At 36.9% G+C, this 26743-nt stretch overlaps 1 protein-coding gene across 1 annotated transcript in view; it reads right to left on the reverse strand.

Moving 5' to 3' along the window:
* Positions 1–26743, reverse strand: part of LOC138709436 (uncharacterized) — a 111501-nt gene that overhangs the window by 34635 nt on the left and 50123 nt on the right. The window lies entirely within an intron of this gene.

Here is a 26743-nt window from a genome sequence, read left to right on the forward strand (position 1 = left end):
GCTTTATCCACTAAGCCACACCGGATACAACTCCGACGCCGGTTAGAATCGCCTCAGATTAAGTTCCAACTCTTGGGTTCCCTCTAGTGGCCGCCCTCTGCACTACGTCATAGATGTCTATGAACCCAGGACCGAAGTCCACACATGTGCTGAGGTGCACTCGGTATGAGTGACTAGTTGGCCGGGATCCGACGGAATAAGCGCAGTCTTAAATTACGAAGTGATATACGCATATCATATATATTATTTTAATGTATGATATTTCCATGCAGATATTCTGCGTCATCATACGATGAAAGAGTAATGGAACGGAGAAAAATTCTCTCCGGCGCCGGGATTTTAACCCGGGTTTTCAGCTCTACGCGCTGATGCTTTATCCACTAAGCCACACCGGATACAACTCCGACGCCGGTTAGAATCGTCTCAGATTAAGCTCCAACTCTTGGGTTCCCTCTAGTGGCCGCCCTCTGCACTACGTCATAGATGTCTATGAACCCAGGACCGAAGTCCACACATGTGCTGAGGTGCACTCGGTATGAGTGACTAGTTGGCCGGGATCCGACGGAATAAGCGCAGTCTTAAATCACGAAGTGATTTACGCATATCATATATATTATTTTAATGTATGATATTTCCATGCAGATATTCTGCGTCATCATACGATGAAAGAGTAATGGAACGGAGAAAAATTCTCTCCGGCGCCGGGATTTGAACCCGGGTTTTCAGCTCTACGTGCTTGTTTTAGACATGCCTATTAAGTGAAATGTAGATTGAACATGTATGATTTCTTTGGTTCCTGGTAGATGTAATTTAATTACTGCAACTTCTAAAACAGGGCTAACTAGGTTTGAAATTTGAGTATTTCTCAGCACGTGTGCGAATGAACTAACCAAGCTTCGCCCATGCTTTTATTTGCGTTTTTGGTAATCCTACTCCGCCGCTATATTTAAATTCTTGCATCCATAATCTTTTCGCTGTAAGAAAAATCCTAATATAAACAATAGCACGTGACTGAAGTGAGGCTTCATTGGCCACTGTTTGGCGTCATAGATTCTCAATACGTGTTCCCGCCTACTGTTGTACATTCTGTTTCATGTTAAACATTTCCCGTTACTCGTCAAGTAGACCTAACCTCACTACTATGCATTCATTTGTTTAGGAAATATTTACTTTATAATTACTCTAATTAAAAATCACATAACTTATTATATACATTTAAGACTATTTGTTTTTCTCCGCTTTTGAGAGGGTTTCCACTCTTACGATTAATAACCACACACACCGATGATGCAGAAGCCATACTTCAGTACCACGTGCTTACGTGAACGACAAGCTCAAGGGACGCCAGCTTGTTACAAGAACAGACTACCTCGGTATTACTGTTTGTATTCATCCGCGTTCATAGTACATAACAAAATATAAAAGTAGCTTTTCTTTTACATATCGTTTTACATACGAGTGAAGTTATATGTTTCATTGTATTTAACAATAGAATTCAATTTTTTATTCTCAAATAATACAAGATGATAGTTTCCAAATACGGAACTATATTTTCCTGCGTCGTGTGAGTGTTTCGACTGTGAGCCAATCACGGGTATGACAGATACTTGCTTGTGTTTACATTAGGATTTTTCTTACAGCGAAAACAGTATACCATCATTTCCACGCGCTTCATCTTTCCACTGTCAAAGCTGAACCTGCCACTCGATACCACCTGACCATATGTATATAACATGGAAAACTAAGTATAACTATACTGAGCACAGGTAGACCTAGGCTATATCTACGAGAGAGAGTCGATAGGTTACAAACAGATGTAGCGACGTACATTTTTAATAAGGCGTCTGAAACTGTCACCGCTAGATGGCAGTATTATCGATGTGCGCACAACCGAAACAAAGAAGCGGCAGTTGCAAAATGGTAGTGATAAGTTCCGATTTAGAATAAATAATTATACAGGAAAATCTGTTAGTAGAGCGGACAAAAGTGAAGATTCTACAGGAACATCATTTTATTTTTACTTCAATTTTTATTGTACCTGAGTTTTTGAATGTACTTCACTCCCACCCCTCTACTAATAAACTCCAAGCGTCTTCCACACAGAATCGAGGCCGCGTATGCTGTACTGAGTTAGTGCGTATAGTGCGTTCCAGAAAAATGTTCAAGTTTTCCAGTACGAAAGAGCTTTCAATATTGAATCATATTTTCGCACAGGTACTGTCGTCCGTTTGCCTACGTCGCATCCCGATTTCCCCCACACGCTTCTGTTCGCCCCTCTGTAAAGTCTAGTAACTGGGCTGTCTTAGCTCTTTTCTGAAAACATTAATTTCTGTTAGGAATTGGACGTTTACGTAATATTATACAACTGTTTAAAATAACTTAAATAAAAGGGCCTCGTTAAGTAATTAACTGTCACTTGATTTCCCTCCTTTCTACGATCCTGCGACATAACCACTTGGACGGACAGTAGATAGCATTTCTGAGTAACTTTATCTTTTCGGATCGAGCAGAAGTGAAGATTGAATTTACAGTACGTAAGGTACTCTTTTATAGAGTAGGTACAGAATTATTTCAACATGAGTTACTAGTACGAAGGACGAAACTGGTAATTGGGATTAGGTACAATAGTCTATAGTGCTATAATATGCACATTAAAACTGAAGCCTGTATCGAAATGAACGGCCACCATTTTAAAAAATGTGTTTAAATATCCATATTATGATTATTTTTCAATTTAACTTCATTCTCTATATTTTACGCTATTGTGCTGTAGACAATATAATATACACTGCATAATGAATACGTTCGCATGGATAGCTCAGTTCGTGAGTAAAAACACTCAATGTTAATACAGTACTGTATTTTGTTTAAACAAAAACCTAATGAAAATGATCAAACTCAAAATCGCAATATTTTCTAGTTTACGTAAATGGATGAACTACTTTTCTTCCCTCCTATACCTAGTAAAGTGATCTGTTTGTATTTTACGCCAGTATCATCGAACCCGAGTCGTGGAAGGGGTGACAAACTGCGCTTACGGTTGTGAACCTTTAATTCAAAGGTATAGCCAGGTTAATACTAAAAATGTTAGTAAAAATAAAATGATGTCCCTGTATAACAAAATCCAATTAGTTTAGGCAAGATTAGGGAGTAATGTAACAACAGAGTGGGACTCATTCTAAATAGAAAGGATAAAGTTATAATGTCTATTAACAACACAAATTACGAAAATTCTGTTTGTAAGAGGAGCACTATTTTTTTTTTTTTTTTTTGCCCAGTTCTGTGTAAAAGTAAGAAAAATAATGGAAACATTGTTTTAGACCAGCGGTGACCAAAGCGGGTGTCGTGATTACATCGTGTAATCACAGACATTCGAACGGGTACGAGAAGTTTCCTGTACATCGTTGTGTGTTTCATTCACGTACTCAAGGCAAACAGTGGCGGTATCATGTGGCTCTACAAATTCTGTCTCTACAAGCAGTAAGAGGTGGTTTCGTAAAGAATGAGAAGGAGAACTTTTTTGTTGTTCTGTCGGACAAAATGTAATATGTTTACTTTGCTCAACGGTTCAATTAGGAGTATATAGAAACATTAATAGCCACGCTGAATAATTTATTATTATTATTATTAGTCTATTATTATTATTATTATTATTATTGTTATTATTATTATTACTACTACTCATACTACTACTATTACTATTATTACTGACCACTAAGTATGTGTTTCTATAATTCTTCTGTACGTGCATGAATATTGATATTTTTAGATCTTCTCCGTAGAAGGATAAAATTATTAGGTTTTATCTCAAGTTTAATCTTCTTAATCTTTAGATGAGGGTAACTATTTATTAGTTATTCATTTAATAATATTATTGTAGAAAACTGATTCAATATTATGTGCCCAAGAACTGTTAAAGCCAGGAACTGATATGTCTTAAATCATAGCCAGGACGAGAAAGATGAGATAAATGTAAGGAAGTCAGCTACCTTATGGCGTTTGAAAGATCTCGTGCTCTAAAGCCTTTTAATAGAACACGATTTTTCAAAAGAGTAATGATTAAAATAGCTTAAATAACTTGTCCATAAGAAGTTTTTAATTTTGAAAAAACTACGAATTTCTCGACCAAGTATCGAGAGAAGAATTTAGAAAATTCCTGATTATATTCAAGAGGAAGGTTAAAAAAAAAAGAAGCAAGAAAAATCGTATATTATTCACTGGTTCTTGATGACAGCAGTGACATTACTGATACAGCAAAGCTTGAGGTTTTTATCCGCGGGATTGATCAAGATGTTAGTACAGGAACCACCACTGGTTGTAGTTTTCATGCCAAGTACCTTTCCTGCGTCTCCTTGGTTCATATGCTGTCTGTCGCATATAATCAATGCAGCTCGAGTTTTGGTCACCGCTGTTTTAGACCTACTTCAAGCATAACATTTCGTATCCTACCATTTTGTAAAACAATGAGGGGCAGTCAAATGAAAACGGGTCTCCATGCGTATATCTCACGGCGGGCAAGCTAGTATAACTGGAATTGATTGCTGAACTGACATCTGGTGGGAATCGCGAAAGCACAGCTACAACCTCCGCTTACACAGTAGTCGTTTGTTTATTGTGCTGGAAGTAAAGTTAGAGATACGTGCGTTCGTCCAACATCACTAATGGAGGCAGGTAAAGAAGAACAGCGAGGTGTAGTGCGATTTTTGACTGCTGAAGGAGTAGGACGACGAGAAATCCATCGACGCATCTCTGCTGTTTACAATGAACTCAGCATGTCATGTTTGCGTGTACTGGAATGGCACAAGAGATTCCGAGCAGTGTTGTCAATTCAGCGGTCTTCCCGCTAGATCTAGCGTTTTTCAGCGTTAGTTTAGCGGGTAAAATTTATTAAATTTGTATTGCTGATATAGGGATTTAGCGGGTATTTTTAGCACTCATAGCGGCAAAATAACATAATTTTATATTTATAATATAGCAATTTAGCGATTTCTGCACGGCTTCACAGCGGATTTTTAAGAATCGAGTTGGCAACACTGATTCCGAGAGGGACGCGTATCACGTCACTGCAAGACGATATTCGCACAGGACAGGCTCATCGTGCCATCACTCCTGGTGTTATTGCTGAGGTTGATGGTCTTATACGGGGAAATCGACGTATCACTGGGGAAGAACTTCGTCATTTGGTGGGAATAAGTCACGGTTCCGTACACGTCATTGCGACGAAGCAACTGCATTACCGAAAAATCTGCGCGCAATGTGTTCCACCACAACAGTTGACGGAGGAACAAAAAACAAACAGAATGGCTGTTTCACTGGGTCACTTGCAACGATACCACGAGGAAGATTATGCATTTCTGTCCCGTATTGTCACTGGGGACGAATAGTGGTGTCATCATTTTGAACAGGAGAGCAAACGGCACAGCCAACAATGGAAACAAATGGATTCTCTCCCACCGGAAAGGTCCAAAGCAATACACACAAGTTCCGATAAAGTCATGTTGACATTCTTCGATTCTAGGGATCCTCTGCTTGTTGAATTTCTCGAGCATGGGGCAACAAACAATGCACAGCTTTATGAAGAAGCTTTACAGAAACCGAGATGCCCCATTAAGTCAAAGCGCCCTGGAATGCTATCGAACGACGTTATCATCCTCCTTGATAATGCTCCCCCCCCCCCACACATACTACCAACTTCGTGAGAAATAAGATTCAGAGATTTGGTTGGGAAATGCTTCAACACATCTTTCCCCTACAGCCCAGATCTCTCCTCATGCGATTTTTACATTTTTGGAGAGTTGCAGAAAGACAGTCATGGACTTCGTTTTGCGTCGGACGAAGATGTGTGTGACTGGGTAAAGAACTGGTTCGGTAGACAGCTCACAAGCTTTTTAAATAATGGGATAGATCATCTTGTCTCGCAGTGGAATAAAATAAAAAGTTTTGGAGATTACTCTTGAGGTAATAAATGTTCTATTATAATTTTTGGCATCTAACCAGTTTTCATTTGACTGCCCCTCATACTTCTATAGTGTATGCTCCAAACATACATGGAAGGAATCTTATTCTTTCTCTTTTATTTCTTTCAAAAATCTTGTCTGCCTTACAGGCGAAGTATTTAAATTCGTTAGGCGATAATAGTCGGCCCTTTTGTAGGGTCACCAAATATGGTTCTTGTACGTTTCCGCCTGCAGGAGATCCACAACATCTATCCGGGGAAGAGTGGGAGCGGTGTTCGGAACATCTTATGACGTAAGCCACCTCTCCGAAGACTTTTTTTCTGATACCTATTGCATAACATTATACTTATACAATTTTCTGCATCTTGGCTTGATGCTAGCTCCATCTGAGAACAACATCATTCCCAAAGATGTTTACCTTGCAAAGGAAGAATGACGTAAACATTGTCATAATAAAATTAGCTATACTGGTTTTCCACGTCAAGATGCAGTTTCTTAATAAATTCCTCATTAGAAGCAACAGCTCCAAAGCTCATTCGTCCTTCAGAAACTGCAGTTTTACTTTAACCTAGCAAACCTAAGGCCGGGTGCACACAGAATCAGACAAGACGCGGCGTTTTCTTTTACAAGTTTCGCAACAACTGATTTGCTGGCCGTGTGGATTTGGAAAATTGGCCTAGGCTAGAAAATGGCGTCAGTGAAAGAGGACATTATTTGCTAAGGACGCTTAATATACATAAAAACCTATAGGATTGAAAGAGTCTTAAAATTAAATACTACTAATGTAGTGCACAAACGTCATTTTGTATGTTTATGACTACTTTACGACTCACAACAAAGAATAATAATATATTAAATCAATAATGAGTGATGGTAAGCTTACAGAGCAGAGCAGAGCAGTAGGCCTACAACAAAATTATTATTGTCAATATTATTATTCACCTGGTGCTTTCATCTCATTTACAGTTTCTCACATATTTTTTGAAACCACGTTATTGTCGTGATATTGTTTCAAAGATTGTACAGAACGTATATTTCCTATACTTACTTACTTACTTACAAATGGCTTTTAAGGAACCCGAAGGTTCATTGCCGCCCTCACATAAGCCCGCCAGCGGTCCCTATCCTGTGCAAGATTAATCCAGTCTCTATCATCATACTCCACCTCCCTCAGATCCATTTTAATATTATCCTCCCATCTACGTCTCGGCCTCCCTAAAGGTCTTTTTCCCTCCGGTCTCCCAACTAACACTATATGCATTTCTGGATTCGCCCATACGTGCTACATGCCCTGCCCATCTCAAACGTCTGGATTTAATGTTCCTAATTATGTCAGGTGAAGAATACAATGCGTGCAGTTCTGTGTTGTGTAACTTTCTCCATTCTCCTGTAACTTCATCCCGCTTAGCCCCAAATATTTTCCTTAGCACCTTATTCTCAAACACCCTCAACCTATGTTCCTCTCTCAGAGTGAGAGTCCAAGTTTCACAACCATACAGAAGAACCGGTAATATAACTGTTTTATAAATTCTAACTTTCAGATTTTTCGACAGCAGACTGGATGATAAGAGCTTCTCAACCGAATAATAACACGCATTTCCCATATTTATTCTGCGTTTAATTTCCTCCCGAGTGTCATTTATATTTGTTACTGTTGCTCCAAGATATTTGAATTTTTCCACCTCTTCGAAGGATAAATCTCCAATTTTTATATTTCCATTCCGTACAATATTCTGGTCACGAGACATAATCATATACTTTGTCTTTTCGGGATTTACTTCCAAACCGATGGCTCTACTTGCTTCAAGTAAAATTTCCGTGTTTTCCCTAATCGTTTGTGTATTTTCTCCTAACATATTCACGTCATCCGCATAGACAAGAAGCTGATGTAACCCGTTCAATTCCAAACCCTGCCTGTTATCCTGAACTTTCCTAATGGCATATTCTAGAGCGAAGTTAAAAAGTAAAGGTGATAGTGCATCTCCTTGCTTTAGCCCGCAGTGAATTGGAAAAGCATCAGATAGAAACTGACCTATACGGACTCTGCTGTACGTTTCACTGAGACACATTTTAATTAATCGAACTAGTTTCTTGGGAATACCAAATTCAATAAGAATATCATATAATACTTCCCTCTTAACCGAGTCATAAGCCTTTTTGAAATCTATGAATAACTGATGTACTGTACCCTTATACTCCCATTTTTTCTCCATTATCTGTCGAATACAAAAAATCTGATCAATAGTCGATCTATTACGCCGAAAACCGCACTGATGATCCCCAATAATTTCATCTACGTACGGAGTTAATCTTCTCAAAAGAATATTGGACAAAATTTTGTACGACGTCAACAAAAGTGATATTCCTCGAAAGTTACCACAGTTGGTTTTGTCCCCCTTTTTAAAAATAGGTACAATTATGGACTCCTTCCATTGTTCTGGTACAATTTCCTTTTCCCAAATAGCAAGTACAAGTTTATAAATTTCGCTATATAATGCACTCCCACCCTCTTGTATTAATTCTGCTGGAATTTGATCGATACCTGGAGACTTGTACTTTTTCATATTTTCTATCGCAATTTCGACTTCTGTAAGCGTGGGTTCGGGTATAAATGGCTCAGCAGTTTGTATTTCAATTTCGTCCCGATCATTTCTATTTGGCCTATGTACATTTAGTAGTTGCGCAAAATAGTTTTTCCATCTGTTTAGGATTGATGGAGAGTCTGCAAGCAAGTCACCATTCTCATCCTTGATAACGTTTACCCTTGGCTGATATCCGTTCTTAAATTCCTTTATACCCTTATATAAATCTCGAATGTTTTTATTCTTACTATTTGTTTCTACCTCATTCAGTTTTTCCTTCAAGTAACCTCTCTTTTTATTCCTAAGTGTACGACTTGCTTCCCGTCTTTCATTGAAATAATTATCTCTCTTCTCCTCAACTGGATCCTGTAAGAATTTCAATTTTGCCTGTTTCCTTCTTTCTACTACCATGCAACAATCTTCATCAAACCACGGTTTCTTTTTCTTAGTTTCATAATAACCTATGCTCTGCTCAGCTGCAATTTTGATACCATCTCTGATATTTTCCCACACTCTATTAACATCTAATTCTTTCTCAACTTCGTCGGAACTTTCTAAAGTGGCAAACCTATTCGAAATTTCGACCTGATAATTTTGCTTAGCTTCCTCGTCCTTTAATTTCAAAATATTGAATTTAGTAATATTAACTTGTTGCTCTACTCGCTTGGCTACTGATAATCTTTCTCTTAATTCTCCAATCACCAAATAATGGTCAGAATTACAGTCTGCACCCCTGAAAGTTCGAATATCTACTATACTAGTATGTCTCCGTTTATCTATCAAGATGTGATCTATTTGGTTGTGTGTCAATCCATCTGGAGAAGTCCAAGTATATTTATGTATATCCTTATGGGGGAATGTTGTACTTTTGACAATTAAATTTTTCGATGTGGCAAAGTTGACTAATCTAACTCCATTGTCACTACTAATTGCGTGTAGGCTCTCTTTTCCAATAGTTGGTCTAAAAATAATATTTTTTTTTCCTATACTAAAACAACAAATTTATCCGCATCGAGCTCCATTATGAATAATGTGCACTACACAACAATATAGTATTGTAGATAGTAAAGCGTTCAATCATAGCCGCTACTAACGTATGCGCAGTACACTGCAGCTATCAGACAGTCTCCTTGCGACAGGGTTGCCATACGTACGACTATAGTCGTACGCATACGATTATTTTGATTAATTGTACGAGGTACGACTGAACTCTATGTCGTACGCAATTTTGTACGACTATTTTATTGAAGGAACAAAATTATTTTGGAACTTATAGTGTTGGTCCATAATTAAAATAAAATTACAGGTTAATTCGTCCCTTTTTAGACAAGTTTTCTTCATTATGTCGTTGACTAATGTGAAAAAATTGCTATAAAGGGATAAAAGATGCTTTGAAAATCGATATGGTGACTACGCTTGCCATGCAAGTCATAATTTGTCATCTTCAGCTCTAGGTTTCATTGTACTGCGCTGTTATGTCGAAGTAATAAGAGTTCAGAGATCTGCTAACTTACATTTTAGGCAAAATAAGTCTTTCATCAATAAAATAGTACCGCAGTAGGATTAAAAAGTCTAAACACGCCGACATTATAGCTGTGTTGGATTTGAGTCGACTTCACATAGATAATTTGATGTAATTTTCAGCTGAAGCATTGATTTATATTAAATATCTGCCGTCGCACTGGCCAAAGACAAGTTTCTGCTGACTTTCTGTATAATGTTGTTCCTGACCAAGCGTCATCGTGCATGCGTCATCGTTGACAGTGTTGATGAAGAAATGGCGATTTGTTTGAATGTTAAATGTCATTGCGGATGTGAAAAATAATTAATATTCTTAATTTGAATAAAAATTTACTGGTATACATAGGCCTATCAACCGCTTTTTTTTGTATCTGAAATATGTTTGTACGTAGCTACTATCTATAAAAATAGTAAGGTGAGAAATGTACGACAATTTTATGTTGAAGTACGACATTTTTCGTAAGTTGGTACGGCGGTTGTGTTTTCTTTATCTGGCAACCCTGCCTTGCGACGAACTTCTAGCAGTCATTCGATGTTGTCTCTCCGTGTCTCCTCGTGTCTTCTCGCGACCGTCGCGCCGCGTCTGATTCTGTGTGTACCACATAATAAGAAATCAATGGGAGAAAAGTACCATGAGACAAAATGTCGCGTCACATCGTACCCGGCCTAAGGCTATTATGTATACTTACTAACCACGTCGACAGGGAGGGATGATATTAGAGAATCGAAACTCCGCAGATGCAACATCACAGAGTAAATGTATCGATTATACGTACTTCAGCATTCAGCACAGAAAATTAATAAATTCGTAAAACATAGAAATTTGCTTTACATACAGTGGCGAAACTCTTAAGAGGCTTTTGAGCAGCAACGAGGAAAATGTAGAGTAGTGGCAAAAAAAAACCGGACCGACCCTTGTAGCCGATTTCAGACCCTTGTTCACTCCAGAGCACGATAGACTGGTAACTAAGACTTTCGTGGTTCGAATCCTGCCTGGGAAGGAAACTTTTTGTTGTTCCTTATTGAAATTTATTCCCAATACTTTTCGATTGCAGCGATATTTTACTACTTTATTAACTTATTATTCTCAGAACATGAATTTTACCAGCAATCGAAAAGTATTGGGAATAAATTTGAATAAGGAACAAAAAAAAAAAAAAAAGTTTCCTTCCCAGGCAGGATTCGAACCACGAAAGTCTTAGTTACCAGTCTATCGTGCTCTGGAGTGAACAAGGCTCTGAAATAGCTACAAGGGTCGGTCCGGTTTTTTTTTTTGCCACTGCTGTACTCACTGAGTATCTGCCCCTCTTTTCCTCCTTCAACCCAATCCATGACAAAATGTGCTTACAAAGATAGGAGATCGACACTACATTTACATATTAAAATAGTTGATGCTCTGTGACAAGCAAGTTATAGTGATACCTCTATTCTGTTTGGGAGTGAAAATGAGTAGTTTTCATCTTCTTGTGTGGTCTGTGTCACAAAAAGTATTGTTAGAAAAGCCGAGAAATTTCTGCTGTATAAAGAGATACAAGGTAAGCAGATTTTTCAGTCTACCCAGTATTTACACCTTAGCTTCGCCACTGCATACAGAGATGGTGTCATAAAATGTGGACATCTAGGATAGTCGAAGTTTTAGGCCCTGCCTACTACTACTAATAATAATAGTAGTAATAATAATAATAATTATAATAACAATAATAATAATATCAACAATAATAATAATAACAACAACAACAATCATAATAATGATAATAATAACAATAATAATAATAATAATAATAATAATAATAATAATAATAATTCAATCTGACCCCAAATCGGGTTTTCATTTGATACAGAATAACTCTCAAGTTTTGAGTTCATATAAAAAAAATATGGGATAGAATAATTCATAAATTTTGATTTTTATAAATAATATAAAATATGAAATACATAATAAATTTCTCTTCTCAAGTTTTACCAAAGGATCCCGAATATGATATAAATGATTTCTTAATATAGCAACTGAGTGCTTTATAAATATATTATAATGTTGTTCTGTAAACACTTTTCTGATTTACATGTGGACTTTTTTTTCCGGAACCATACTTCAGTACAAAATTTAGGATTCCCCCCCCCCCCCTTCACTCTTGCCTGTCTACTCAAATTTTCATCAATAAGTTATTCCATTCTCCCATCGTCTATTATTATTATTATTATTATTATTATTATTATCATTATTATTATTATTATTATTATTATTTAATATCACTTTTGTTGACGTACAAAATTTTGTCGAATATCCTTTTGAGAAGATTAACTCCATATGTAGATGAAATTATTGGGGATCATCAGTGTGGTTTTAGGCGTAATAGATCAACTATTGATCAGCTTTTTTGTATCCGACAGATATTGGAGAAAAAATGGGAGTATAAGGGTACAGTACATCAGTTATTCATAGATTTAAAAAAGGCGTATGACTCGGTTAAGAGAGAAGTTTTACATAATATTCTTATTGAATTTGGTATTCCCAAGAAACTAGTTCGATTAATTAAAATGTGTCTTAGTGAAACCTACAGCAGAGTCCGCATAGGCCAGTTTCTATCTGATGCTTTTCCAATTCACTGCGGGCTAAAGCAGGGAGATGCATTATCACCTTTACTTTTTAACTTCGCTCTAGAATATGCCATTAGGAAAGTTCAGGATAACACAGGGGGATTGAAATTGAACGGGTTATATCAGCTTCTTTTCTATGCGGATGACGTGAATAGTTAGGAGAAAATCGACAAACGATTAGGGAAAACGCGGAAATTCTAGTTGAAGCAAGTAAAGCAATAGGGTTGGAAGTAAATCCCGAAAAGACTAAGTATATGATTATGTCTCGTGACCAGAATATTGTACGAAAAGGAAATATAAAAATTGGAGATTTATCCTTCGAAGAAGTGGAAAAATTCAAATATCTTGGAGCAACAGTAACAAATATAAATGACACTCGGGAGGAAATTAAACGCAGAATAAATATGGGAAATGCTTGTTATTATTCCGTTGAGAAGCTTTTGTCATCTAGTCTTCTGTCAAAAAATCTTAAAGTTAGAATTTATAAAACAGTTATATTACCGGTTGTTCTGTATGATTGTGAAACTTGGACTCTCACTTTGAGAGAGGAACAGAGATTAAGGGTTTTTGAGAATAAGGTTCTTAGGAAAATATTTGGGGCCAAGAGGGATGAAGTTACAGGAGAATGGAGAAAGTTACACAACGCAGAGCTGCACGCATTGTATACTTCATCTGACATAATTAGGAACATAAAATCCAGACGTTTGAGATGGGCAGGACATGTAGCACGTATGGACGATTCCAGAAATGCATATAGTGTGTTAGTTGGGAGGCCGGAGGGAAAAAGACCTTTGGGGAGGCCGAGACGTAGGTGGGAAGATAATATTAAAATGGATTTGAGGGAGGTGGGATATGATGGTAGAGACTGGATTAATCTTGCTCAGGATAGGGACCAATGGCGGGCTTATGTGAGGGCGGCAATGAACCTCCGGGTTCCTTAAAAGCCAGTAAGTAAGTAAGTAAGTAAGTATGTGTTATTATTATTATTATTATTATTATTATTATTATTATTATTATTATTATTATTTAGGGATCGAAAGGCCTGATGGCCTTATCTTTACCACGTTAAATGAATCTCCTACTCTTACTACTATTACTACCAACAAGCTTTCTCACTTCTGCCCCTTTTAGAGCCTCATTTTTGTGCGGCGACTAGTGGTAAATCTCCCGCTGTTTACATAATACTGTATACAGTAGATATAAAAAGCTTTGTATCTGCAAAATTGTTTGCATTTTTATTATGTTTATTTTTTGAAAACAGTGTTCGGTGAACCTTACCGGAAAATTCAAAGCTATGCATAAATTAATATGGATGAATGCGTCAGTGGTTTTGAACTTTTGGTTGACTGTGTACTTCGAGGTCATTGTTCAACAAAGCATCAAGAAATGATCTCGTTCTCTCTCTGTTCCATTCGCTCTCTTTCTCTCTCCCTCTCTCTCTCTTTCCTAACTCTCTCCCTCTCTCTCTCTTTCCTAACTCCATTTCCTCTTCTAAGATTCGCTGCGATAGTAGGCTACAGCCAGACTTCAATTTGGTTTATATCGAGTTCCACATAATATATTCTTAAGACTGGAGGTTAACCAAGTGCACAGTTTATGCACTTTATGCGGTTGAGATAAAGGGCCAATTACAAAAACAGGCGGCAAAAGCTTAACTGTGGAGTCAGTATGGTGCAATACGCAAGGCAGTCGATTCAAGGTCAGAATTCAGCAGACACCTCACCAGGGTTGCCAGTTGCCACTGCTAGTACGTACCTTCGTAGCAGATTACGAAAATATTTTTGTAATTTTCTATGAAGTACGCTACTACTTTTTATGTGAATCTATAATAGAACGTTTTTGTTCCGAGGAGAGAGCATTAAGAATATTTTGTTAGTAAACAGGAGAATGAATGACGTCACATAGTACACAGTTTACATGCCATAATTCCATATACTATAAATACCGCCTAAGTGGCGCCAATTTCGTGATAAAATAACGGATGTATAAAAAAGAATCATCCGATTTCAAAATACCGTATCTTTTACACACATTAACATAGAACCATGAGGTAAATTTCTAGACATGCTTGCACAATGCACGTATGTGTATCTATTCTGCGATTATTTTTCTAATAATTCAAGATAGAAGAGAATAGTTGAGAAGGAGCATGCGTAATCCAAATGAGCAGGGTTGCCATACGTACGACTATGGTCGTACGCATACGACTATTTTGACTAATTGTACGAGATACGACCGCACTCTATGTCGTACGCAATTTTGTACGACTATTTCACTGAAGGGAAAAATAATTGGGAACTTATAATATTGGTTTATAATTAAAATAAAATTGATAGTTAATTCTCCCTTTTACACAAATTTTCTTCATTTAGCATGTCCTGCATTAATATGAAAGAAACATGCTTTTAAGGTGCTTTAAAAATCGATCTGTTAACTATGCTTGCCATGAAAGTCATAATTTGTCATCTTGAGCTCTAGGTTTCACGTAGACGGCGCAGTTATATCAAAATAATACGAGTTTAATTTTATTAACTTCCTTGTTTGTTCCATAAAGGAAATCTTTTATCAATTAAATAATACCGCAGTAACATTTAGGGGTGCTATTCATAGACATTTCGCAGCACGCGCTACGAGCGTACTAAGCTAGCTCCGGCTATCCACTGGTTACTATAATCTTTTCGCTGTAAGAAAAATCCTAATGTAAACAATAGCACGTGACTGAAGTGAGGCTTCATTGGCCATTGTTTGGCGCCATAGATTCTCAGTACGTGTTCCCGCCTACTGTTGTACATTCTGCTTCAAGTTAAACATTTCCCGTTACTCGTCAAGTAGACCTAACCTCACTACTGTGCATCCGTTTGCTTAGGAAACTTTTACTTTATAATTATTGTAATTAAAACTCATTTAACTTATTATATGCATTTAAGACTATTTGTTTTTCTCCGCTTTTGAGAGAGTTTCCACTCATATGTTTAATAACCACACACACCGAGGATTCAGGAGCCATACTTCAGTACCACGTGCTTACGTGAACATCTACGAGCTCAAGTAACGCCAGCTTGTTACAAGAACAGACTACCTCAGTATTACTGTTGGTATTCATCCGCGTTCATAGTACATAACAAAATATAAAAGTAGCTTTTCTTCTAGATAGCGTTTTACATATGAGTGAAGTTATATGTTTCATCGTATTTAACAACTAGAATTCAATTTTTTATTTTCAAATAATACAAGATTATGGTTTCCAAATACGAACTATATTCTCCTGCGTCATGTGAGTGTTTCCCCTGGGAGCCAATCACGGATGACAGCAACGTGCTTGTGTTTACATTAGGATTTTTCTTACAGCGAAAACAGTATAGTACAGAATTCAAATCATATCCTATCGCTAACACTGGTTTATGAATACGAAAAACGCTGATAATACACCGAAAGCCCGCGCTAAAAATGTCTATGAATACGGCCCTAGAAGTCTAAACGCGCCGACATTATAGAGGTATGGGGTTTGAGTCCACTGTAGATGGATTAATTTGATATAATTTTCAGCCGTCGCGCCGGCTAAAGATCAAATTTCTGCTGACTTTAAATATAACAAAGTTGTTTCTAACCAAGCGTCATCATGCACGCCTTACCAGGGTTGCCATATGTACGACTATTTTGACTAATTGTACGAGGTACGACCGCACTCCATGTCGTATGCAATTTTGTACGACTATTTCGCTGGATACAAAATTATTATGAGTTATAGCTCGCAAGGCCACCGGCCGCAATTATTATCAAATTTGCCTCTTATTTAAGCAAGAAATGAAGAAAGCAGAAAGCTCACGCAAGCAAATTATTTTGGAACTTATAATATTGGTATATAATTAAAATAAAATTAATGTTTAATTCGTCCTTTTTAGACAAGCTTTCTTCATTCAATATTATGTCCTTCACTAATATAAAAGGAACATATTTTAGGAGTGGGGAAAATACTTTGAAAATCGATTTGGTGACTACGCTTGTCATTCAAGTCATAATTTGTCATCTTGAGCTCCAGGTTTCATGTATACCAAAATAATACCAATTTAAATTAACTTCCCTTGTATGTTCGATAAAGGAAGTATTTTATGAATGAAATAGTACCGCAATAGGATTAAGAAGTCTAAACGCGTGACATTATAGCAGTGTCGGTTTTGAATCGACTGTAGTGAATTAATTTTATATAATTATCAGCTGTCGTATTGATTGTTACTAAATGACAAAGATCAAATTTCTTCTGATTAAAATATAACAATGTTGTTTCTGAACAACGTCATCGTGTACGCTTTACGGCGACGGCATTTTTGATGATGAAGAAATTGGTGGTGATTTGTTTGAATGTCGAATGTCATTATGGATGTGAACAATATATAATTATTAGTAGTATTCTTTACTGAGACTGAAATTTTGTGATAGAATTATATGATTTTACGACGCTTATCAACTGCGATAGTTATCTAGCGTCTGATTGAGATTAATATGGTAAAGCCAGCGAAATAAATCCACGGTCCAGGGCCGAAGTTACTCCGCATTTTCTCTTAATGGTTGAGAGAAAATCCCATAAAATACTTTATGCCCACGTGCATCAACGTCGGTTAGTGTAACCACCGGTTAAAATTGTCACCTAACCCCTGATTAAGCATTTTTACGGTGGATCGACCTCGGTTACAACTTAAATAGGAGGTTAACCACAATAATCTCTAACCGGCCAAATATGAGCGGTTAAAGGACATAACCAGCGATTAGTAGAGCAAGTAAAGCAAAATGGCGGCCAGAACCACAGGTGATTATTTCGAAGACGATTATTATTGTGCAGTACTTGAATTACATGGATAGAGCGTGAGCGTGAAGTTTCTTTAGTGGAAAGAGAGAATTCTTACGAGGAATTAGGTGACAGAAAATTTCAGAAGGGATTTTGTTTATCAAAATCTACAAATGGATTCCTTGAAATAACACAAGAACAATCATATTTCTCCTACGGATCGGCTGCTTATATTACGATTCTATGTAACTGTTATTTTCTGTACTTTAATCCCTTTACTCCGACTGTTCCCAAATGGGAACATGCATTATTTACGGCGTAAATGATTTGAGAGGACCAATAATCATCTTATTTTGTTTCTTATGTGTCAATAAGTAGAAATATATAAGAAACACCATTTTTAATAAAAAATAATTTGGGCATAAATGGATTAATATCAATTCTGAAATATTTATATTCCAATCATTGAAAGTGTCTTGGGATCAAATGGGTTAAGAGGGAATACTCGAATACCGGTATCTCTTTCTCTATGTCACTGGCTGAACAAAGAGAGGTTATGGATGGATCTTAGGATAATGCACAATTCCCTGTGTAAATGGGGTCCAAGATCGTACACACATTCCTACCAATCTTCTACATCCTTTTCCTTTATGGATATTCCATCTTTTTTATATTATACATTTAAATCTAGTAATTAAGTCTATCGATACTTCAACCTAACATTGGGATAGAATCATTTTTGGATTCAATTTTCCATTTTGTACGATTTTAACCTAACAGTAGGCTACTGAAGAAATGGAACTCACAAATATAACAGCGCCCACAGGCAAACAAATGCAACGCGAAAATGTAGGTTACGTTCATTTCGACGTAGAACATAGTGAGCGCAGTCGTTTTTAGACGTTGACTATTATCTTTGCAGCGGTATGGATGCTTTCCTTTGGTCATTTTGTAGAAACAATGTACCATCATAGACTTTACTCTGGTTAAATGAGGTGTCAGCTAGCCATGTTTTAGTAATCGGTGATTATGAATGGTGCACATAAATTACATTTTAACCACGGCTACTGTTTAACCGTCGTTTCGTAATCTATGATTACTGCGTTTTTAATCAATGTTGATGCACTTCGCCATAACCAGTTAACTTGTCCCAATCAGGATTTGAACCCCGGTTAACTAATAATCTACGGCGAAGTGAGAAATGTACGACAATTTTATGTTGAAGTACGACAATTTTCATGAGTTGGTACGACGATTTTGTTTCCTTTATCTGGCAACCCTGCGCCTTACTGCGATGACAGTGTTGATGATGAAGAAATGGATGGTGATTTGTTTCAATGTTGAATGTCATTGTGGATGGAACAATAATTAGTAGTATTTTTAATTGGAACTAAAATTTACTGGTAGACATATATTATACAGTGTGTATGTATGTATGTATGTATGTATGTATGTATGTATGTATGTATATTTATTTATTTTGCGATTCTTCATCAACTGCGTAATGACATGAAGGTGATATGCAAGCGAAATGACTCCAGCGCCGAAAGTTACCCATCATTTGCTCTTAATGGATTCAGGGAAAGCCGTAAACAATCTCAACCAGATAACTCGTCTCAACCAAGATTTGAACTCCTGCCCGCTCGTTTCACAGTCACACGTGTTAACCATTATTACACAGCGGTGAACTAGAAATACAGTGAAACCTGTTCAAATCGGAACCTGAATAATCCGGAATCCTGTCTATTTCGGAACAATTTACTGGTCCCGGCGAAATTCATATGTATTATGTGTATTTTTTCCTGAATAAAACGGAAACTGTCCAACGCGGAAACGGACACTGTCTGCTACTGTTCAAAACGGAAATAATATTTTGGACACACTACTTTAATGTAAACTATATTGTGAATTTTATTAGTAACAACAATGTAATTTATTCGTCACAACAATGATTCCTTTCTACAATTCATCTTAAACGCTCTCGTCAACAATAGAATTTTCACTCAACACAGTATTCTTTATAGCACTCCACTGACGGCAATGACAATTTACTTGGATTATTACGAACAACAATGAACTGTTAATCTTAACTAATATTTACAAAGCACTATTTACAAATCAGAACTATCAGTTCTCAGTTCACAGTTCTTCTAGCTCAGTCACTCGAGCTCACAGTATCTGGAACCACAGACCTTCAGAGACAGTTCACTGTACTCGAACTCAGGTCCCTCCAACTGCGGTCCACTGCACTCGAACTCAGGTCCCTCCAACTGCGGTCCACTGCACTCGAACTCAGGCCTTCGGATGCTGATACAGTTGCGGACGCACACTCGAGTCGAACTCCGGTACACAAGACTGGCTTGCTTGCTCTGGCTTTCTCACTGACTGGCTGACTAATCAACTGAAAACTGCTGTCGTTCCTTCGCGTCCGTAATTTATAACCACAGCGACGTAGCCTCGAAGGTTCCTCGCGTCTCTAGAGATGGCACTCCAGAAAAAGCCAGAGCCCTCTCCTCTCTACCAGCACCAGATGCGCGCGCACTCTCGCTCCACTCTCTCGCCGTGTTGGCCCTTTCCCCTCTTCGCCGCGCGCCATTCCTCCGTGCTCCGCGCGATCTGCTTTCTTGCGGGACGCTGGTCGTGAGTTCGAATCTCACGTCGCTGTCACAATATTTTGAAACAGTATGTGCTTTCAAGGAATGTACGAAATATTAGTAGGTCACTGAGATAAAAACAAGTTTTCTTTGTACAATTTTTGAGGGTGCGAGGGTGTGTTGGCCTGGTGGTCATAAATTTTATTACCCTGTTGACTAGGCAGACGAGTCCCTTCAAAGATGTTCAATGCTTCACTCCTGTATACTGTCGTAGCTGGGTAGAACGCAAGTGTAGTAGTGATTTCGTGATAAAAAAAAAGTTGCGTAAAATGTTGCACTATCATTAATTGATTAAATAAAAGTTATCGAGGAAAATGAGAAACGAAGAGTATGGAAAATAATATTGAAATTTATGAATGGAAAACTCAGGTGCAACTTAACACTTTCAAAAATAAAGGCCGTACCATGAACAAGTGGCTTGCGGTCAATAATGGTGACATAAAAGGAAAGAGAAAACAACTGGTTACATAGAAATAAATGAACTGTTGAGGGAGTGGATTGTTCTTTCCCTTTCAAAGATCACACAAATTTCTGGACCTATTTTGCAAAGAAAACCCTTGAACTGGCAAAAAATTAAATAATCCAGAATTCAAAGCTTCTAGACTCCTAGTCCAATTAAATAATGTGCTGTGATATACAGTAGAGAATTATATTATAGTGTTAGATACTAAATTTAGTGTAATTAATAAACTTTATAGTGTTTAATGAGTGAGTTAAGATACAATTTATACACGAAATGAGATTTTCATCAAGATCATTCACCAATTAAATAAGTGACAGGAAGCTGATTTAATGTCAGTAGTGTTAAACAGAATATTTTGTAATTCCTACAATTTGCGGCGTGCCATTATTTTTTCATCTATACGAATGATAAAATATTCCATTTTAACTTCACACCTGAATAACACGGAAACCTGTCCACAATGGAAAAAAAATTAGGACCATGTCACTTCCGTCTTGAACAGGTTTCACTGTATATTAGGAATTTGCGAAATGTACGACAATTTTATGCTGAAGTATGACAATTTTCATAAGTTAGTACGACAGTTTCGATTCCTTTATCTGGCAACCCTGCTAGTGAGTGACGAAACGCAGTTGTAGGAGGACAAGAGGAAAGGACAGTTGGAAAATATGAATTGGGAAGAAGAAATGACAGAGGATAATCTTTGGTAAATTTCTGTAAAAGAAATGCAATGATTGTTGGAAATGCATTATTCCAACAACATAAACAAAGAAGATACACATGGACATGCCCAAGGGACGAAAGCAGATACCAGGGGCCTGTTTCTCAAAACTTACGGACTAGTAATACTAGTCTGTACAGTAGTAATATTAGTTTATTTTACAAGTCTGTGTTTCTAGAAACTACAAGGGTAAAGTAGTAGTTACCAGTTCACAGACTAGTAATATTGGTCGATTTCACCAGTTCATAAGTGATTCTGTTTCTCAAAATGCTAATCTAGTTGATTATACTAGTATTCAACAGGAATATTCCTACAAGACTCTAAAGACTGGTGATTTCTATATTATCAGTTACCAGTGGCAATCTTTCTCAGATAATCAAAACAAAATATTGTAGTTATTTTTTTAATATATGTGGTTTAGTGATTCCGATTGAAGTGGTGAAGAAGTTGTTGTGAGAAGAGCTAAAACTATATCGAGAAAGAACAATTATTATTCCTTTACGGGAGCATTGTTTAAATATAATGAACGGTTTAAATTAAGTGCTGAAAAGCTTAGAGAGTTGTTAAATATAGTGGGACCTGCCATAACAAGACAAACAAATAGAAGTCATGCATTATCAGCAAAGCTTCAAATACAAATTGCTCTACAAATCGGGATGTTGATTATTTTCCAATGCCATCTGGTTTTTCTGCCCTAGACCAGCAACACATGCAGAATTTTTTTCCTAATAATCTGATACCAATTCATCAACTGCAGTAATTTTTGCTGGCTTTCCTCCACTGCCAGTTCTTCTGACATTGTCAACTTCAGCCTACAAATTAAATACAAAACGACACTAATTTATGAATAGATCAAACGTAAAACTGGGGAAAGAAAAAAAAATTAGCTAATTTTTCAAGTCATAAGTGGCATCCATGTCGCCAGTAGACCCACTAGCTACATAATGTGTTCATATTATGATACTGTGAACTTGAATTGGTACTCGTCAAAGTTGCTTTCTTAATGTTGGGCCAGTAAGTGTCCCTAACGTATGCATAATCTTTGTTCTGAAGTATCAGTTCCATAGCCTCACATATTACAAATTTTTTTGTCCATTCGTTTACTTTATCATTTTTGTTATTATGCTTGAAAACGCACCGAATGATATATCCTTCGAGTCATTAATCATATTGAATATAGTTAATTTGCTTTCAATTGATGGAATTTCAAGAGAAGAGAGAAGTAAGAACCAAAATACAAACAACTTAGCCTCCTAACCTCAAATAACAATACCTACCAATGGCTATAAACAAATGAACTCAATCAGCTGACTAATGAAAGAGATCATGTGACTAGTGAAAAATTGTCAGAAGTTACTAGATTGGTGAAATAGTTTGAGAAACAGAATCTACTAGAACTGGTGAAATATATTCTGGTAACTAGTAACTGGTGATCTACTAAACTAGTATTTTTGAGAAACTGGCCCCAGATAGACTACATACTGATACAGGAAAGATTCTGAAATTGCTTAAAAATGTGAAGACTTTACCAGCAGCAGACTTTAACTCAGATCATGTCCTGCTGATAGGCGATGTAGATATTCGTATGAAGAAGATAAGAGGAAGGCAGCTGACGAAATTGTACATGGAAAACTGAAGAATGGAGAGGGAAGAAGAAAATTTGAAGCAAATTTCAAGAGAAAGCCGCTGCATTAGAAGGTGTGAGAATTAAGAAATCTTGGGTCACGGGGAAAATGTTGAAGATAGAGGAAAGGGGAAAATCAAAAAACATCAACATTGAAAAAGGTACAAAACTACAGGAAACTTAACAATGAACTAAGAAGAGAAAATGATAAGGCGAAGGAAGACTATATTAAAGAGAAATGTAAAGAAATAGAGGATCTAGAGAGAAAAGAAAGATATGATTTAACGTAGGTACCGCGAAGTAAAATGCTTGGACTTCACAAATAAGAAAAGCAAATCCATGCGGTTGATAGAGGACGAAATCTGAAATGAAATAACAGACAAACCAGGAATACGGAACAGATGAACGGAATATGTAGAAGAGTTATATGAGCCAGACAATGGTACAGATGACTTTGCTATAGAAGATGAAGCAGCCGTATCAGAAGAAGAAAAATGATTTTCTATTTTAAGAGAAGTCGAACTAGCGCTTAGGAAAATGAAGAATGGGAAAGCAACAGGAGTGGATGGAAGCCCCATTGAATTAGTGAAATGTCTGGGTGAAGACCAGGAAATTCTATCATTATGCAAAGAAATATATGAGGAAGGCGACTGGCCTGAAGATTTTACGGAGAGAGTTGCTTTCAATACCGAAGAAAAATAATGCCGAGAAATGTAACGAGTTCAGGACTATCAGACTGATATACTCGACGAAAATTCTTCTCCGAGTACTGAATCGACGTTTGTATTCTAAGATGGAAGAACAGTTGGAAGAAGAGCAGTTTGGCTTCACGAAGGGAAAAAGTACGAGAGATGCAATTGGACTGCTACGAACAATCTGCGAAAGATACCTAGAGAAGAATAAAGAAGTGTATATAGTATTTGTGGACCTAGAAAAGGCTTTTGACAGAGTGGATTGAAATAAACTGATTGGGATTATTATTATTATTATTATTATTATTATTATTATTATTATTATTCACAATATATTCTATTATAATGGAAATGTGGAAATAGGCAAGAAATCGAATGAGAAAAGTCATATAGCGTATATTCTTTTGTGCGAGATCGTGCGTATTTGCTTGCTTTCCGCACAAAACCAATACGCGGTAAGTGTGAAATACCACATTCAGTATTCCCAACGTAACACACATAACAATTTCCCTCTTCTTACCGCTTAAGCGCCATATTCATTTTACTGCTTTAGGTTTTTAACATATTATTTTTAGAGACGTTTAACATAGTAATAATTATAAATTGGAAACTTACCACTGCAATTTCACCTAAATTGCAATGTTAATTATTGTTTTTAAATATTTGCAAAAATTAAGTAAAGTCTGGTACTCCACGAAACTTATTGCATTCCTGATACAAGTAACATTAAGGAAGCCGTGAAAAAATCAACAAGATTCCAGATGCCGATGTTATTACTGCAATATGTTATATAAATAATATTGTTAAAATATTAAAATGAAAAATAAATCATTACACAACCTTACCGTTTGTTTTAAGTTCGCATTTATAGACTGGGGGGAAAAAAAGACAGACGTATATCACGGCCTGCTGGAATATAGTAAACACAGAAAACATTTTATAGCAACAATGTTGAAGATAGATATTTTAGTTTTTAAAAGTTGCCGTCATTGACCAGAAACCAAGATGGAGATTTCATTGCAACTAATTAGAAATTCCTCTTTCAGGTATATAATAAACGATCTTCGCACAAAATATTGTACGATACACGAGCGGTATGTTTGTTTTCATGTTCTCGGAAATTAAAAAAGCTCAACTACGTTTCGCTTTTTCAATCTTTTCCTCGAACATGAAAACATCAACATACCGCTCTTGTAACGCATATTACTATTAACGACGGTTCTCATAGGCCTATTATCCTTTAAGGTAGCTACTTATTTTGACTCATTTTTACTTTATAATATAAGCACAGAAAATAGTATACTGCAATAATAGTGCGAGAAGGGCTTCATTGCATAACGAGTATCAAAATCATACGAGTTTTGCAACAGCTCTTCCAGCAAGTGTGTTATAGGTCTAGGTTATTTTTTTCTACGAAAATATAATAATTAAATGTAATTAATTATTTCATTACTTAGAATTTAAAAAAAAAAATTAAAAACGTAAAAACACATTTCCATCTACGTCTTCAGGTTTGTTGCCACAACAGTACCAGGAAACCATTGTTGGTACATATAAACAGCTATTCGGTTTGAACGACCTTTTGTATGCTTAACGTTTCAATATTTAAGTCATTCTGAATTACGGGTTTTGAAGGAAGACGAATTTACGGGTCGTTTGTGGAGAATCTATTTTACACTCAGGGACAAAAAAGCGGACACACTAATATTTGCTGGTATTTTGCAAAACATTATCTTCTCATACAATATTATGGTAGCCATCTGTTGTTATGGAGACGTGTATACATTGTTGATTGTTTTTTGTTTTATAAACAAGCCATTACAACCAAATATTCCAATTTTGCTTTCGGAGTCTCAGCTATAACAATTTTGTCTCAACCATTTTGTGCTTCATTATAGTTATCATTCGTTATTTCTTTATTTTTACATTTTCTGAGTTTAAGTGGGGTTGTAACGTTTGTCTTAAAACAAGATGCGACCTGAAGATGTGGCTCGAGCTGTAGCCCTTTACGATGATGGATGCAGCGTACGTTACATTGCAAATGTTATGAATATGGCTAGAAGCACAACCCATGATGCCATAAAACGGTATAGAACGATCCTAGAATATACCAGAAGACCAGGTTCGGGTCGTCCAAGAGCTACAAATCCAAATGAAGACAGGTATATGGTGTTGAGAGTTCTTAGGGAGCGCAACCTGCCAGCTACTAGTGAGCCCAGCAATTTGTTAACATGCATGGACGCCCAATTTCGGCCAAAACAGTTAGAAGGAGGTTGAAAGCAAGTGGACTGATATCAAGTAGACCTGCAACTGGTTCCAAACTTCTCAGGATGCATCGAGTTGAACAACTGCGTTTTGCAAATGATCACAGGGATTGGAGAAATGGAAGTGGAGCTGTGTTCTGTTCACCGATGAGTCCCGTTTCAATCTGTGCTCACCTGATGGACGTGAAAGAATTTGGAGAAGGAGGGGAGAACGATTTTCACAGTGTTGCATTTCCGAAAATGTGCCGTACGGAGGTGGTGGAGTGATGGTTTGGGCAGGAGTGTGTACGGATGCTCGTACAGAGTTGGTTTTTGTTGAAAATGGAAGACTAACAGCTGATAGGTATATAAATGAATGTTTGGCTGATCATGTTGTGCCATTTGGCCAATTTGTAGGCGATAATTTTGTTTTAATGCATGATAATGCACGGCCGCATATTGCCCATGCGGTCGGAGATTATTTCCAAGAAGTGGGAATCCATGGCCAGCAAGGAGTCCAGACATGAACCCAATTGAACACGTGTGGGACATGCTGGGACGGCGTGTTAAGAATAGACGACCGAGACCAGAATCGTTACAAGAGTTGAGGCGAGCACTTGGCGAAGAATGGGAACTTATTCCTCAAGAAGACATTGCTAACCAAATTGAGAGCATGCCAAGACGTATGGATGCAGTTATTCAAGCCAGAGGGGGTAATACCCGTTACTAAAAAGAGTTTTTAATGTTTAAGGCACCAGAAAAAACAGTTAGACCAAATGATGCCATAGTTATACGCCCGTTGTAATTTTTTGTAAATTTTCTCATCAGAGAATTTTTTTTTTCAAATGTTGTCGTATAAGGTGCTAAATGAAACATTATTTTGTTTAAATGGGTTTTGTTTCATT

Source organism: Periplaneta americana, chromosome 11 (assembly GCF_040183065.1).
Source record: "Periplaneta americana isolate PAMFEO1 chromosome 11, P.americana_PAMFEO1_priV1, whole genome shotgun sequence".
Classification (NCBI taxonomy): domain Eukaryota; kingdom Metazoa; phylum Arthropoda; class Insecta; order Blattodea; family Blattidae; genus Periplaneta; species Periplaneta americana.